This window comes from Canis lupus, chromosome 4, assembly GCF_003254725.2.
Source record: "Canis lupus dingo isolate Sandy chromosome 4, ASM325472v2, whole genome shotgun sequence".
Lineage (NCBI taxonomy): Eukaryota > Metazoa > Chordata > Mammalia > Carnivora > Canidae > Canis > Canis lupus.
Window position 1 is genome coordinate 84,764,969 of NC_064246.1, and position 13,781 is coordinate 84,778,749.

At 37.0% G+C, this 13,781-nt stretch overlaps 1 protein-coding gene across 6 annotated transcripts in view; it reads left to right on the forward strand.

Annotated features, from left to right (window-relative positions):
- The window catches only part of CDH18 (cadherin 18), a 953,252-nt gene that overhangs the window by 381,440 nt on the left and 558,031 nt on the right, over positions 1 to 13,781 (forward strand). For all 6 annotated transcript variants that reach the window (XM_049109418.1, XM_049109419.1, XM_049109420.1 and 3 more), the window contains exon 3: positions 4,376 to 4,517. The gene's annotated coding sequence lies outside the window, so the exon portion shown is untranslated. The remainder of the gene's footprint in view (positions 1 to 4,375; positions 4,518 to 13,781) is intronic.

The following is a 13,781-nucleotide window of genomic DNA, read 5'->3' on the forward strand; positions in this document are numbered from 1 at the left end:
GACCCAAATGTATGTTTGAAGTCTTCACTTGACAGACCAAAACTCAGTATTAGTTAATTAATTATTCATGTGATTATAAATAATCATCTCTTACATTATACTGTAAAGTAAGAAATAGTTATAATGCTTTACTAACTATGATCACTACTATTAATAATTATATATAGAGAAAAATTCATGTCATGAATCTGCAAATTATTTTCACTGCTTTTATGTTTTTAGCGAGGTCTGTGTAGATTTCAGACTTAGATATTAGATCACTATTTGCTGTATAAATGTAAAGCTACTGGAAAAGGGGCTGGCACATAGCAGGTGCCTTATTAGTTAGAGGAATTCTCACTAGCTATTGAAAAATGACCCCAATATACCCATACCACAGTGCACTTGTTTTCCTTGTTTACCTTGGAAGGTAGTAGACATAAGCCTACTTTCTGGGATAGTTCTCCTCCAAGGAGTGATCCAGGCATCCAACCTTCTTCCATTTGGCAGTTTCTCCATCATGGATCCCTTTGCTTTCAGTATTTGGATAGACACAGAGTATGCAAAATGATCCTCAATGTCAGGATTAGAAAGATGGTCTATTCTTCTTCCACGTTGCTTTGGTTATAATAGTGACATAGGCCCATTGTAACACAAAGAGGGCTTGCAAATGTGATTTCCCTATGCTCTTGAAGAAAGGAAACTAGACTGGTAAACATCTACATAGTTCCATTGAAATAAAATCTTTAAAAATATGTTGTTGGATAAATTTCACTACTGAGTCTGTTTCCATACAGAATGACTGTCAATTAGCTAGGGTTTCCTCTGAACCTTTAACTCAAAGCAGAAAGAGCACTTAGGAGGAGAAATGAAATCCTCATATATAAAGGTAAAAAGTTAGCTCTCCTTAACTGGTTCCTTTCTGTTACTCAAGAAAGGGAAGGTAGCATATATGGAGTAATACAACAGAGGAAATTAAAGAAGAAAAATTTTACTATTCTATAAACTATGATTGTGTAGAAATTGTCTTACTTGAAAATTAACCATTTTCCTAGTTGAAGTAAAAAAGTAAAAAGTAACCATTTAAGTAGTTGAAAGCAATAACTAAAAAAGATTTTAAAACTTACTGACCTAGCCAAATTATTAATTGCTAATTAATAAAAATGTGAATCCTTTATTTTCAATTATGAGACAGCAAAGTACTAAAAAAAATTGGAGGACAAATCTGCAAGCAATTTAGTCTTTTATACAAAGGGAGATAATTTTCTCAAAACCTCTTTTTGCTTTGCTGTGAATAAATAGATTTCATTAGGGAGAAGTACAAATGTATTTTCAAACATTTTTTTTTAATTTTTATTTATTTATGATAGTCACACAGAGAGAGAGAGAAGCAGAGACATAGGCAGAGGGAGAAGCAGGCTCCATGCACCGGGAGCCCGACATGGGATTCGATCCTGGGTCTCCAGGATCACGCCCCGGGCCAAAGGCAGGCGCCAAACCGCTGCGCCACCCAGGGATCCCCAAATGTATTTTCAATATTCAGCATCCTCAATTCTTTTTCATTACTTTGTCACTACCTTGGGTGTGGGGTTGGTATAAATATTAGCTACAGTAATTGGCCCTATGGTTTTCATTCTAAACCAAATCCCTAAGAGTCATGGAGGTAATCCTTGAAAAAAATAGCATCTTCAAAAGTGTAAGTAAAATGGTATAATCCCCAAAATATAAGCTGAATGGCTGAAAGCATACATTTCTATCATTTGGTAGATTTTACAAAGTGAACGTTATGATTAGCAACTGTGTATCTATAGGTCATCCACAGTTAACAGAAAAGAATCAAGCATTATTTTTTGTACATTTTGAACTCTGGTAGACAAGTATTCAAATGTGGGGTCCTTGGAGGAGAAGGTTTGGCAGTTCTCAGCTTCACTCTGGGAGACACATTATTTTTTATGTTTGCCATACGCATCTGTATGAAAATCCAGGTGAGATGGTCTGAAATTGAGAGATTACGTATATAAAACTTATCATGACCTCTCTCTCTTCCTCGTATTTCATTCTCTTAATGTGGCTTCCAATCTAATCATCTCCATAACATCATAATATTAAAAGATGTAAAGGAGGAGAAATAATTTTCCTTCTACCCTTCTAGGTTCTTGGCTGAGACCTCCTTGTAGTAAAAGATCAGCAAAAGAAAAACAAACAGAATTTTAATGACGAATATAACTCCTGTCTACATGGCAGATACCCACAAAAACTGAGTAACTGCCAGAAATGGCCCAAGTCACCAGCTGAAATATCATTTCCAGATAAAGACAAAAGATATTGGTGGGAGGCAATTATAGGAGGTTATCTGGCAAAGCACAAGAAACAAGGTTGCGGTTGTTACGCAGATTTGAGTCAATGCCTTCTCCATTGATCAGTTCCTTATGATTCAATCTTTCTTCTCCTCCTGATATAGAAAACACAGTGCTAATCTCTGCCCTGTTATCAGGTTTGTAGGGACACATAATATTAGCATTTCTATGCCATGAGGCAAATATTTTCAAGGTGAGGGAAGGAGAATATATCACTGGGTTTCCCATTGTTGTCTCCTAAAATACGAGTGTCATCAAAATATTCCAATAACTTCCCATCACTCTTAGAGTGAAAACAAAACAAAAACCAAATGATTTTGGAATGTCCTTAAGGTCCCATGTGATCTAGGTTCCTATGATGTTTCAGATTTCAACACCTTTCCCCTTCAACTCCACGTTCATGGCCCTCATTTTAACTTGCCTTGTGAAATTCATAGGAAACATGATTTTAAATATATCTATATATGTAAATAATATATAGCTACATCATCTATCTGAACAAGCCTGTATGTGTCTGTATATTTATATGTATACAGTGCACATATACACACTATGAGGTACATTTGTATGCATATAAATTGTGTGTGTAAAAAATAAAAATTGTGTATATATATACATAAAGTTTAAATATGTATATAGAAAATGTTAAGAGATATGTTTAATATGTTAATGAATGTTATTATTATATATGCATGTGTGTGTTTATTATATTTATAGCCTTACCTAGATGCACACTTATTAACTGTATCTAAAAATCCCCCATGACCCTCAGGTCTCAGCTGAGGCCAATTGAATCTTAGTAACTGGAAGTGGAATCTAAGGGGTGAGTCTATCTTAAAGTGAGTCAGGTGATTCTAATTTGCCACCAGGGTTGATAACTAGGCAGTTATCACTTAGGCAGCATAAGAGACCAGAAAGTCTCCAACATGTACACAGACAGCCTGAGGCTTTGGGAACCAAAAGAGGGGTGACTTCGTACAACACAATTTCCGTGCTCCAAAGTAATATTTAATTACTTTAACATTTATTTTTCTAAGTTTTCTTTCTTTTGGGCCATATGTACACAGCTACTACAACAAGTTCTCTATTAAATTCTGGGAAGCATTTTTTTTCCCTAAATATCTTTGAAGATGCTATCATTCGTCTCCTTCCTATTTGTGTGTGTTCTTCTTTCAAAATGCAATCACAAATGTTGCTTTTATAAATCCTTTTGGCCAATGATATGTGAGTCTGAATTACATTTCAAGAGGATATTTGAAAGCCTTTCAAACAAATTGTCCGTTTTGAAGAGCTCTGTAATCAACTATTGCAAAAACAGAAGACTAAAAAGACAGACATGTTTCAGTACATTGCTTAAAAGCCAACAATTTGACAAGGGCTATTATGGAGAACTCTTGTCTGTGTGGAATGGACACATGACACAACAAAATAGGCGTGGGATTTCTTCAAAAGGCATTGAGTTCCTGGAATGCTCAGTCTGGGCATTAGAAGTTTGGCTGAAAATATACTACTTTGTAACCATCTGATTGAGACTATTTTCAGACACATGCAGGATTTTATGCTTTTGTGTTTATGTGTTTTATTCTAGAACACACTATAAAGCCCCCTCCCCCCAAAAAAAACCCTAGTTGCAGCCAATGAACTAATACCCTTCCTAGAGAGAAATATCTAATTTTTCTCCTTCTTATTCTAGCCCCAGATGGTTTATTATGTCTTCTTTCAGCTTACCTAAAGTATTTTGATCCCTATGATTTTCCTAAAACTTTCCCCATTTACACTGCCTTCCCAGGGTCCTCTCATTCTATCCCTCCTGATTCTACTCTGGTTTTACCAGTTTCTGAACATCCACAAATCGGTGTTTGCAAAAAGTCAAAGGTGAATGCAGCTAAGTGGTTGATGGAGAGGAGAAGGAGAGGCAGGCTCCGGCTGCGTTAGATCCAGGTGCTAGGCACTTGGTGCTAACCCAAAGCTCAGGTACTCAGTCCCAGCTCTGCGTGAGTCTGACCTAAATTCTAACTCATGGAACTTCTGGTCTCCAGGCCCTTCTCGCATCAGCTCTTCATTGAACCCATGGCAGACACTAGCCTCCCTCCTGCTCAGCTCTGTGGGTGATGGCACCATAACCTTGCTGAAGGCATCTGCTGATTTTTGCTTGGAAGCCTCTTCAACCCCGGGAAGAAGGTAAGATTGTGGGAATCACAGTCAGGAGGCTTTAAGGGGAAACAGAACACATGTTCAGTGTCTCCTATTACTGACACAAGTACAGCCCTCATGTCCAGCTCCATCGTGAATGCTGAGCACCAGGACAGCTGATGCCTGAACACTATCTCGACACAGTTCCTATGTTTGCTTTGTCACAAATCATAAAATAACAGGCATAAAACCAATGAATCATCAAAGCAGTAATTAGTAAAAGTTTGCTGTGCATCCACCAAAAAAGACTTCACCAGAGCAAAGCACCTAATGAGTCTTTGAGCAGATTGTTATAAAGCAGTTTAGAGACTAAGAAAGCAGTGAATGATCTTCATGGTGATTGGTTATAATACTAGAAATTTCTTAAGTGATGAAAAATTGGTCAGTGGTTACTTTGTATCAGTTTTGGGAACCATTTTAAGTTTTGCGTGTGATTTCCAGAGGCATACACAAGAAATGATCCAGGCCAAGTCATCTTGCAAACTAAGCCAAATTAAGCTTCACATGTGTGATTAAACTGGTTTTTGTTTGTGTGGGGAACTTTCAAGTCTGGGGGAGGCTTTTGCTTTTGATAACGTCTAATTTTTCACATTTACAAAACTGATGTGAAGTGTTAGCCATACAAAATGGAAGTTCGGCTGTTTTGTTGGTAGGCCAGCTCTTGTGGTATTGTCTTGGCTCGTTGTCTATTCTTCACAGGTCATCTGTGTTTTATACTGGAGCTAGCTCTGTGGCTTAGTCTGCTTGGCCACTGGTAAATATAACCTGAAAACCCCTGAGTCATGTTTTCAATTATTAAATCCCACACTTACGATAGTCATTATTGCCTGTATCTCGATGGTTTCAATTAATGATGTTCCTAGTTTGATGCTCTGAGGATTAGCAATAATAGAAATTAGCAGCATCCCTTATGTTTTCTTCTAGTTGGCCTGTGGCAGGCACCAGAATGTACTGGTAAACTCATTCTGCTCAAAGTGTTAATCTGTTGGTGCTACAGAAACCTTATAAACTACTGTAGAGTTTACTAATGAGAGCATCTTTTACATCACACAAAATAATTGTCTATGAATCCTTCCTAAATCACCCTGGTGACACTTCTATTGGTTATAGCAGGCTGGAATTTTATTCTTTAATGACACCAATTGTATAGGCAGAAAAATTCTCAGTTTTATATAATAAATCATTTATAATTACATGATTATAATATATATGTACTCGAGAATTATAACTGTTTCTAAATGTATCAGAGTATAAAGTGAACTCTATACTAAAAGGTAAATGACAGGTAACCAACATTTTTCTTTTTTTTTTTTTCCTTATAAATATCAGTGGTGGGTCAGGGGATCATGAAGCACATTAGGGTGTTAAGTAAAGCTGCCGAGTAAATAGCAACTGGGGAGGAAAGATCAGAAAATAGAACCCAGATGTACAGAAACCTAGGGTAAATTTTAGTTGCTGTGAAATTGCATTCTGACAAACACACCTAAATAAAACTCATTCTGTAACCTGAGCATCATATTCACCCAAATCAGTGTATATGATGACAAATAATAAACTTCCAGAGGTAACATCTTTTGTACACACAAGGTATGTAGGTGTAAGAAAAGGAAATTAAAAAAGATATACAGCTGGCCCTAATTGAACTCAGAATTTTAAAGACAGCTATATAATAATAATTGGGACTCAGTTTCTCTTTGACCAGAAACTCTGAAACATTGTCTCAGGGAAAACAGCAATTCTTTTTTTTTTTTTTTTCTAAGATTTTATTTATTTATTTGACAGTGAGAGAAAGAATGAGAGCATGAGTCAGGGGAGCAGCAGAGGGAAAGGGAGAAGCAGGGACCCAGACTCAGGGCTCAAACCCAGGATCCTGGGATCCTGACCTGAACCAAAGGCAGATGCTTGACACACTGAACCACCCAGATAGCCCCAAATAAGCCATTTTTAAAATACAAATGAAGTCTACTAAACAAAAGGATATAAAGTAAGTGCAAGCTTGTTCTTCCCATCATGTGAGAAGCCAACACCCAACGTGTTGGGGTAAGGGAGCCACCTTTATTCCAAAAGCCAGCCCACCAAGGAGATGACCAACTGTTGTCCTAAAGAACCATCATAACTCAGCATCAACTTTGAGCTTCTCTTATGTTAGGAAGAGGGAGAAGCAGGAGGAGATCGGAGTCAAGAGGTGCCTAATGTCCACAGATATTCACTCGCCCCCAAGGATCTGAGGAAGGTCATGAAACTTTGTGTCTTTGGTCAGTTGATCTGGGTATAAAAATCTTGTCCTGTCATTCCAGGAAACTTTAAACACCGCATTGTTGTTCCTGTAGGGACCCATCTCTTGGAGGCAGTTAGCTTTGGATGAAGGGCTCTTTGTACAAATCTTGACTGTAAGCAGAATTCCTTCAGTGATAAACACGAATTCCTTCAGGGCTAAGCAGAAGTTTCTAAGCTATAGGTTATGGCAGCAGGAGAAATAGAGGCACTATGGGCCCAGACCTTCCAAGTGGCTCCCATGTACACTATCAGCAAAAGGTTCAAAATTATATCCCACTGTACCACCCAAGGGAGTATCTTCCCTTTTCCATGTTTGTATTATATATTTAATAAAATTCTCTTTTTGGCAGAGTAGTGGGAATATTTATTAAGAAACAGACCTCTGAGGGGCACCTGGGTGGCTCAGCAGTTGAGCATCTGCTTTTGGTTCAGGTCATGATCCCGGGGTCCTGGGATTGAGTCCCACATGGTCCTCCCTGCAAGGAGCCTGCTTCTCCCTCTGCCTGTGTCTCTGCCTCTCTCTCCGTTTGTCTCTCATGAATAAATAAATTCTTAAAAGAAAAGAAGTAGACCTCTGAGCCCTGGGTGTTGTATATAAGCGATGAATCACTAAATTCTACACCTGAAACTAATATGCTAACATTACACTGTATGTTAACTTACTGGAATTTAAATAAAAACATGAAACTAAAACAAAACAAAACAAAACAAAACAAACAAAAAACTACTATTTCTTCCAAAAAATAAAAATGATAGTAAGAAATCAGAGGTAGAAAAGTATATTACACCAGAAAATTAAGAAAAATTAGTCTAATAGATGCCTTCAGAGCATTCCTTTCTAATATTTTTGTGAAGACATTTCTGTTCCTTGATATGTAGTAATAATTGTCTCTGTTGGAAACTGAAGAATGAAGTTAGATGTCACTCTAGAGGCCACAATTTTCCCTGACATTAGAACAATCTTGTTAAAGGGGGATATTAATACTTCCAAGCAGATAGGTATATGGTTTACATCAATAGAAAAATAAAAGTAGGTGATAGTAATGTTTTCCTGGAAATAAATTGAAGTTAAATTTTAAAAGAATATTTCCTTATCAGAAGTCAATAAGCCCTCAGCCATCTTGTCTTTATTTCGGGTTATATCAATGTAATGATAAGGACAAGCACAAAACTGTTGAAATGTTCACTGTGCCCTGATTCAGTGTTTGTTTAAGTGACATAGGCATTGATGGGGCTCCTGGTGGCTCGTCATTATGTTGGGGCCCTGGGATGGAGCCCGTGTCAGGTCCCTGCTCAGCATGGAGTCTGCTTAAGATTCTCTCTTCCCTTCTCTCTCTGTCCCTCTTCCTCCATGCTCAGTATCTCTCAAATAAATAAAATCATTTTTATTTTTTTTATTTATTTTATTTTTTTTTATTTTTTTTTCAAATAAATAAAATCATTTTTAAAAAAGTGACATGAGTACTGAAATGATTAGTGATTGCACTATAACAGTCTGTCCTTAGAAGCCAGGATTGTTAATCTCTGCAATCACCCAGTGTGTGATTATGTTCTTCCTTAAAAAGAAAATTGGAAATCGGTGCAAAAAACGGCATTTTGGAGTAATTGAGATTATGTTTATTCACAGAGTGTCTTGTTTTCCTTATGTGCTGCCAGACATCTGGATAAAGACTGAAAATTTTAGCAAAATATTAACATCTTTCCAAGGATCTAAATGTTGATTGCATTTTATGTTTCACTCTAAATATTTGATGAAACTTAGTTTTATCTAAAGTATGTGTGTATGTATGTATATAATGTACCGTTGCCCTGGGATCTCTGAAGTAATTTCCCTAGCATTCCAAAGTTAGGTTACTATCTGACCTGGGAAGATCAAGTGCATGTGTGATAGAATTTTAGAATGGAAAGAGTTAAAAAAAAATTGTTGGCCAAGCTTAGTATTTGTGGTAAACAATCTTAATTATTTTTTAAACCCTGTATTGGTAGCTGTGGGCAACTATAACAAGAACCTCTTGTTGAGCAGTAAATGCCCTGTATTTTTTCCTCAATGAGATGACCGTAAGTGCTAAAATCATGACAGTTAAAACATGCACAAGAAACTACCTGTTAGTCTCATTACTGTGTAGGACAGTCTTTAAAGTTCTACTGATTAGAGTAATAGTTAACTGTAAAATTTGAAAATAAAAGATTTTTTTTTTCTGAAGATAGGATGTATCATTGAGATCCAGTAAAATACTTTACTAAGGAGGGCTTATCTCATGATGAGATGAGCACTGGCTATTGTACTATATATGTCAGCAAATTGAATTTAAATAAAATATTTTTAAATACTTTAGAAGTATAGAAACATCAAATGAATAAGCTATGTAAAGCAATTTTTATCTCTATTCTAACTTATAAGTGAAGTTGGGAAATATATCTCATTCTCTTTAATGCAGAATTACCAGGTAACAATCTAGCATAGAACTCACTTAAATTATATGATGTAATGGAAAATAGATAAAACCAGGTCAGCATAAGGGAAAGGTGACTTTCAAATATCAAAAAAAAAAAAAAAATCAGTTCTTACTATCATAGAAATCTATCTAAAACTTAATATGTAAGCCAAATACATTTTCAGTAAATTGACAGTAATTTTTGTCTCTAGATCAAATCTTAAATATATGTTAAGGAATAGGTATTTAAAAGCAAAGAAAACTTCAAAAAGGAGTGACTATCCAGAGTATTGGTTTATTGGCATTGGAACATACTATAAATTTTATCTTAATGAAATCGATAGTACACTGGCAAAAAACACAAAGCAAAGAAACAACAGACAATGCAAAACACATAATGGATTACAACCTACATCATGTTGAGGAGACCTGGTTCCTCAGTGTTAATTTCTCAGGAAAAAAATGTGTATGTATAAACATTAAAATTATCTGTATGGCCAAATATACTTTTGAAAAATCATTATTGTAATTGATCACATAGGACATAAGAATGACAAAGCACTGCTAGCTATACCATACAAGAACACTTCTTACATTTAAAGCAGTTTTTGTAGATCTTGGAAACTAGCCCTTTATCTGATATGTCATTTGCAAATATCTTCTCCCATTCTGTAGGTTGTCTTTGAGTTTTGTTGACTGTATCCTTTGCTGTGCAAAAGCTTCTTATCTTGATGAAGTCCCAATAGTTCATTTTTGCTTTTGTTTCTTTTGCCTTCGTGGATGTATCTTGCAAGAAGTTACTATGGCCGAGTTCAAAAAGGGTGTTGCCTGTGTTCTTCTCTAGGATTTTGATGGAATCTTGTCTCACATTTAGATCTTTCATCCATTTTGAGTTTATCTTTGTGTATGGTGAAAGAGAGTGGTCTAGTTTCATTCTTCTGCATGTGGATGTCCAATTTTCCCAGCACCATTTATTGAAGAGACTGTCTTTCTTCCAATGGATAGTCTTTCCTCCTTTATCGAATATTAGTTGCCCATAAAGTTCAGGGTCCACTTCTGGGTTCTCTATTCTGTTCCACTGATCTATGGGTCTGTTTTTGTGCCAGTACCACACTGTCTTGATGACCACAGCTTTGTAGTACAACCTGAAATCTAGCATTGTGATGCCCCCAGATATGGTTTTCTTTTTTAAAATTCCCCTGGCTATTCGGGGTCTTTTCTGATTCCACACAAATCTTAAAACAATTTGTTCTAACTCTCTGAAGAAAGTCCATGGTATTTTGATAGGGATTGCATTAAACGTGTACATTGCCCTGGGTAACATTGACATTTTCACAATATTAATTCTGCCAATCCATGAGCATGGAATATTTTTCCATCTCTTTGTGTCTTCCTCCATTTCTTTCAGAAGTGTTCTATAGTTTTGAGGGTATAGATCCTTTACATCTTTGGTTAGGTTTATTCCTAGGTATCTTATGCTTTTGGGTGCAATTGTAAATGGGATTGACTCCTTAATTTCTCTTTCTTCAGTCTCATTGTTAGTGTATAGAAATGCCACTGACTTCTGGGCATTGATTTTGTATCCTGCCACGCTACCGAATTGCTGTATGAGTTCTAGCAATCTTGGGGTGGAGACTTTTGGGTTTTCTAGGTAGAGTATCATGTCATCGGCGAAGAGGGAGAGTTTGACTTCTTCTTTGCCAATTTGAATGCCTTTAATGTCTTTTTGTTGTCTGATTGCTGAGGCTAGGACTTCCAGTACTATGTTGAATAGCAGTGGTGAGAGTGGACATCCCTGTCTTGTTCCTGATTTTAGGGGAAAGGCTCCTAGTGCTTCCCCATTGAGAATGATATTTGCTGTGGGCTTTTCATAGATGGCTTTTAAGATGTCGAGGAATGTTCCCTCTATCCCTACACTCTGAAGAGTTTTGATCAGGAATGGATGCTGTATCTTGTCAAATGCTTTCTCTGCATCTAATGAGAGGATCATATGGTTCTTGGTTTTTCTCTTGCTGATATGATGAATCACATTGATTGTTTTACGGGTGTTGAACCAGCCTTGTGTCCCAGGGATAAATCCTACTTGGTCATGGTGAATAATTTTTTTAATGTACTGTTGGATCCTATTGGCCAGTATCTTGTTGAGAATTTTTGCATCCATGTTCATCAGGGATATTGGTCTGTAATTCTCCTTTTTGGTGGGGTCTTTGTCTGGTTTTGGAATTAAGGTGATGCTGGCCTCATAGAACGAATTTGAAAGTACTCCATCTCTTTCTATCTTTCCAAACAGCTTTAGGAGAATAGGTATGGTTTCTTCTTTAAACGTTTGATAAAATTCCCCTGGGAAGCCATCTGGCCCTGGACTCTTGTGTCTTGGGAGGTTTTTGATGGCTGCTTCAATTTCCTCCCTGGTTATTGGCCTGTTCAGGTTTTCTATTTCTTCCTGTTCCAGTTTGGTAGTTTGTGGCTTTCCAGGAATGCGTCCATTTCTTCTAGATTGCCTAATTTATTGGCGTATAGCTGTTCATAATATGTTTTTAAAATCATTTGTATTTCCTTGGTGTTGGTAGTGATCTCTCCTTTCTCATTCATGATTTTATTAATTTGAGTCTTCTCTCTCTTCTTTTTAATAAGGCTGGCTAATGGTTTATCTATCTTATTAATTCTTTCAAAGAACCAACTCCTGGTTCTGTTGATCTGTTCCACAGTTCTTCTGGTCTCGATTTCGTTGAGTTCTGCTCGAATCTTTATTAACTCCCTTCTTCTCTTGGGTGTAGGATCTATTTGCTGTTTTTTCTCTAGCTCCTTTATGTGTAAGGTTAGCTTTTGTATTTGAGTTCTTTCCAGTTTTTGAATGGATGCTTGTATTGCGATGTATTTCCCCCTTAGGACTGCTTTTGCTGCATCCCAAAGATTTTGAACGGTTGTATCTTCATTCTCATTAGTTTCCATGAATCTTTTTAATTCTTCCTTAATTTCCTGGTTGACCCTTTTATCTTTTAGCAGGATGGTCCTTAACCTCCACGTGTTTGAGGTCCTTCCAAACTTCTTGTTGTGATTTAGTTCTAATTTCAAGGCATTATGGTCTGAGAATATGCAGGGGACAATCCCAACCTTTTGGTATCGGTTCAGACCCGATTTGTGACCCAATATGTGGTCTATTCTGGAGAAAGTTCCATGTGCACTTGAGAAGAATGTGTATTCAGTTGAGTTTGGATGTAAAGTTCTGTAGATATCTGTGAACTCCATCTGGTCCAGTGTATCATTTAAAGCTCTCGTTTCTTTGGAGATGTTGTGCTTAGAAGACCTATGGAGTATAGAAAGAGCTAGATTGAAGTCACCAAGTATAAGTGTATTATTATCTAAGTATTTCTTCACTTTGGTTAATAATTGATTTATATATTTGGCAGCTCCCACATTCGGGGCATATATATTGAGGATTGTTAAGTCCTCTTGTTGAATGGATCCTTTAAGTATGATATAGTGTCCCTCTTCATCTCTCACTACAGTCTTTGGGGTAAATTTTAGTTTATCTGATATAAGGATGGCTACCCCTGCTTTCTTTTGAGGACCATTCGAATGGTAAATGGTTCTCCAACCTTTTATTTTCAGGCTGTAGGTGTCCTTCTGTCTAAAATGAGTCTCTTGTAGACAGCAAATAGATGGGTCCTGCTTTTTTATCCAGTCTGAAACCCTGCGCCTTTTGATGGGGTCATTAAGCCCGTTCACATTCAGAGTTACTATTGAGAGATATGAGTTTAGTGTCATCATGATATCTATTCAGTCCTTGTTTTTGTGGACTGTTCCACTGAACTTCTTCTTAAAGGGGAATTTTCAGAGTCCCCCTTAAAATTTCTTGCAGAGCTGGTTTGGAGGTCACATATTCTTTTAGTTGCTGCCTGTCTTGGAAGCTCTTTATCTCTCCTTCCATTTTGAATGAGAGCCTTGCTGGATAAAGTATTCTTGGTTGCATGTTCTTCTCATTTAGGACCCTGAATATATCCTGCCAGCCCTTTCTGGCCTGCCAGGTCTCTGTGGAGAGGTCTGCTGTTACCCTAATACTCCTCCCCATAAAAGTCAGGGATTTCTTGTCTCTTGCTGCTTTAAGGATCTTCTCTTTATCTTTGGAATTTGCAAGCTTCACAATTAAATGTCGAGGTGTTGAACGGTTTTTATTGATTTTAGGGGGGGATCTCTCTATTTCCTGGATCTGAATGCCTGTTTCCCTTCCCAGATTAGGAAAGTTTTCAGCTAGAATTTGTTCAAATACATATTCTGGCCCTCTGTCCCTTTCGGCGCCCTCGGGAACCCCAATTAAACGTAGGTTTTTCTTCCTCAGGCTGTCGTTTATTTCCCTTAATCTATCTTCATGGTCTTTTAATTGTTTGTCTCTTTTTTCCTCAGTTTCCCTCTTTGCTATCAACTTGTCTTCTATGTCACTCACTCGTTCTTCCACCTCGTTCACCCTCGTCGTTAGGACTTCTAGTTTGGATTGCATCTCATTCAATTGATTTTTAATTTCTGCCTGATTAGCTCTAAA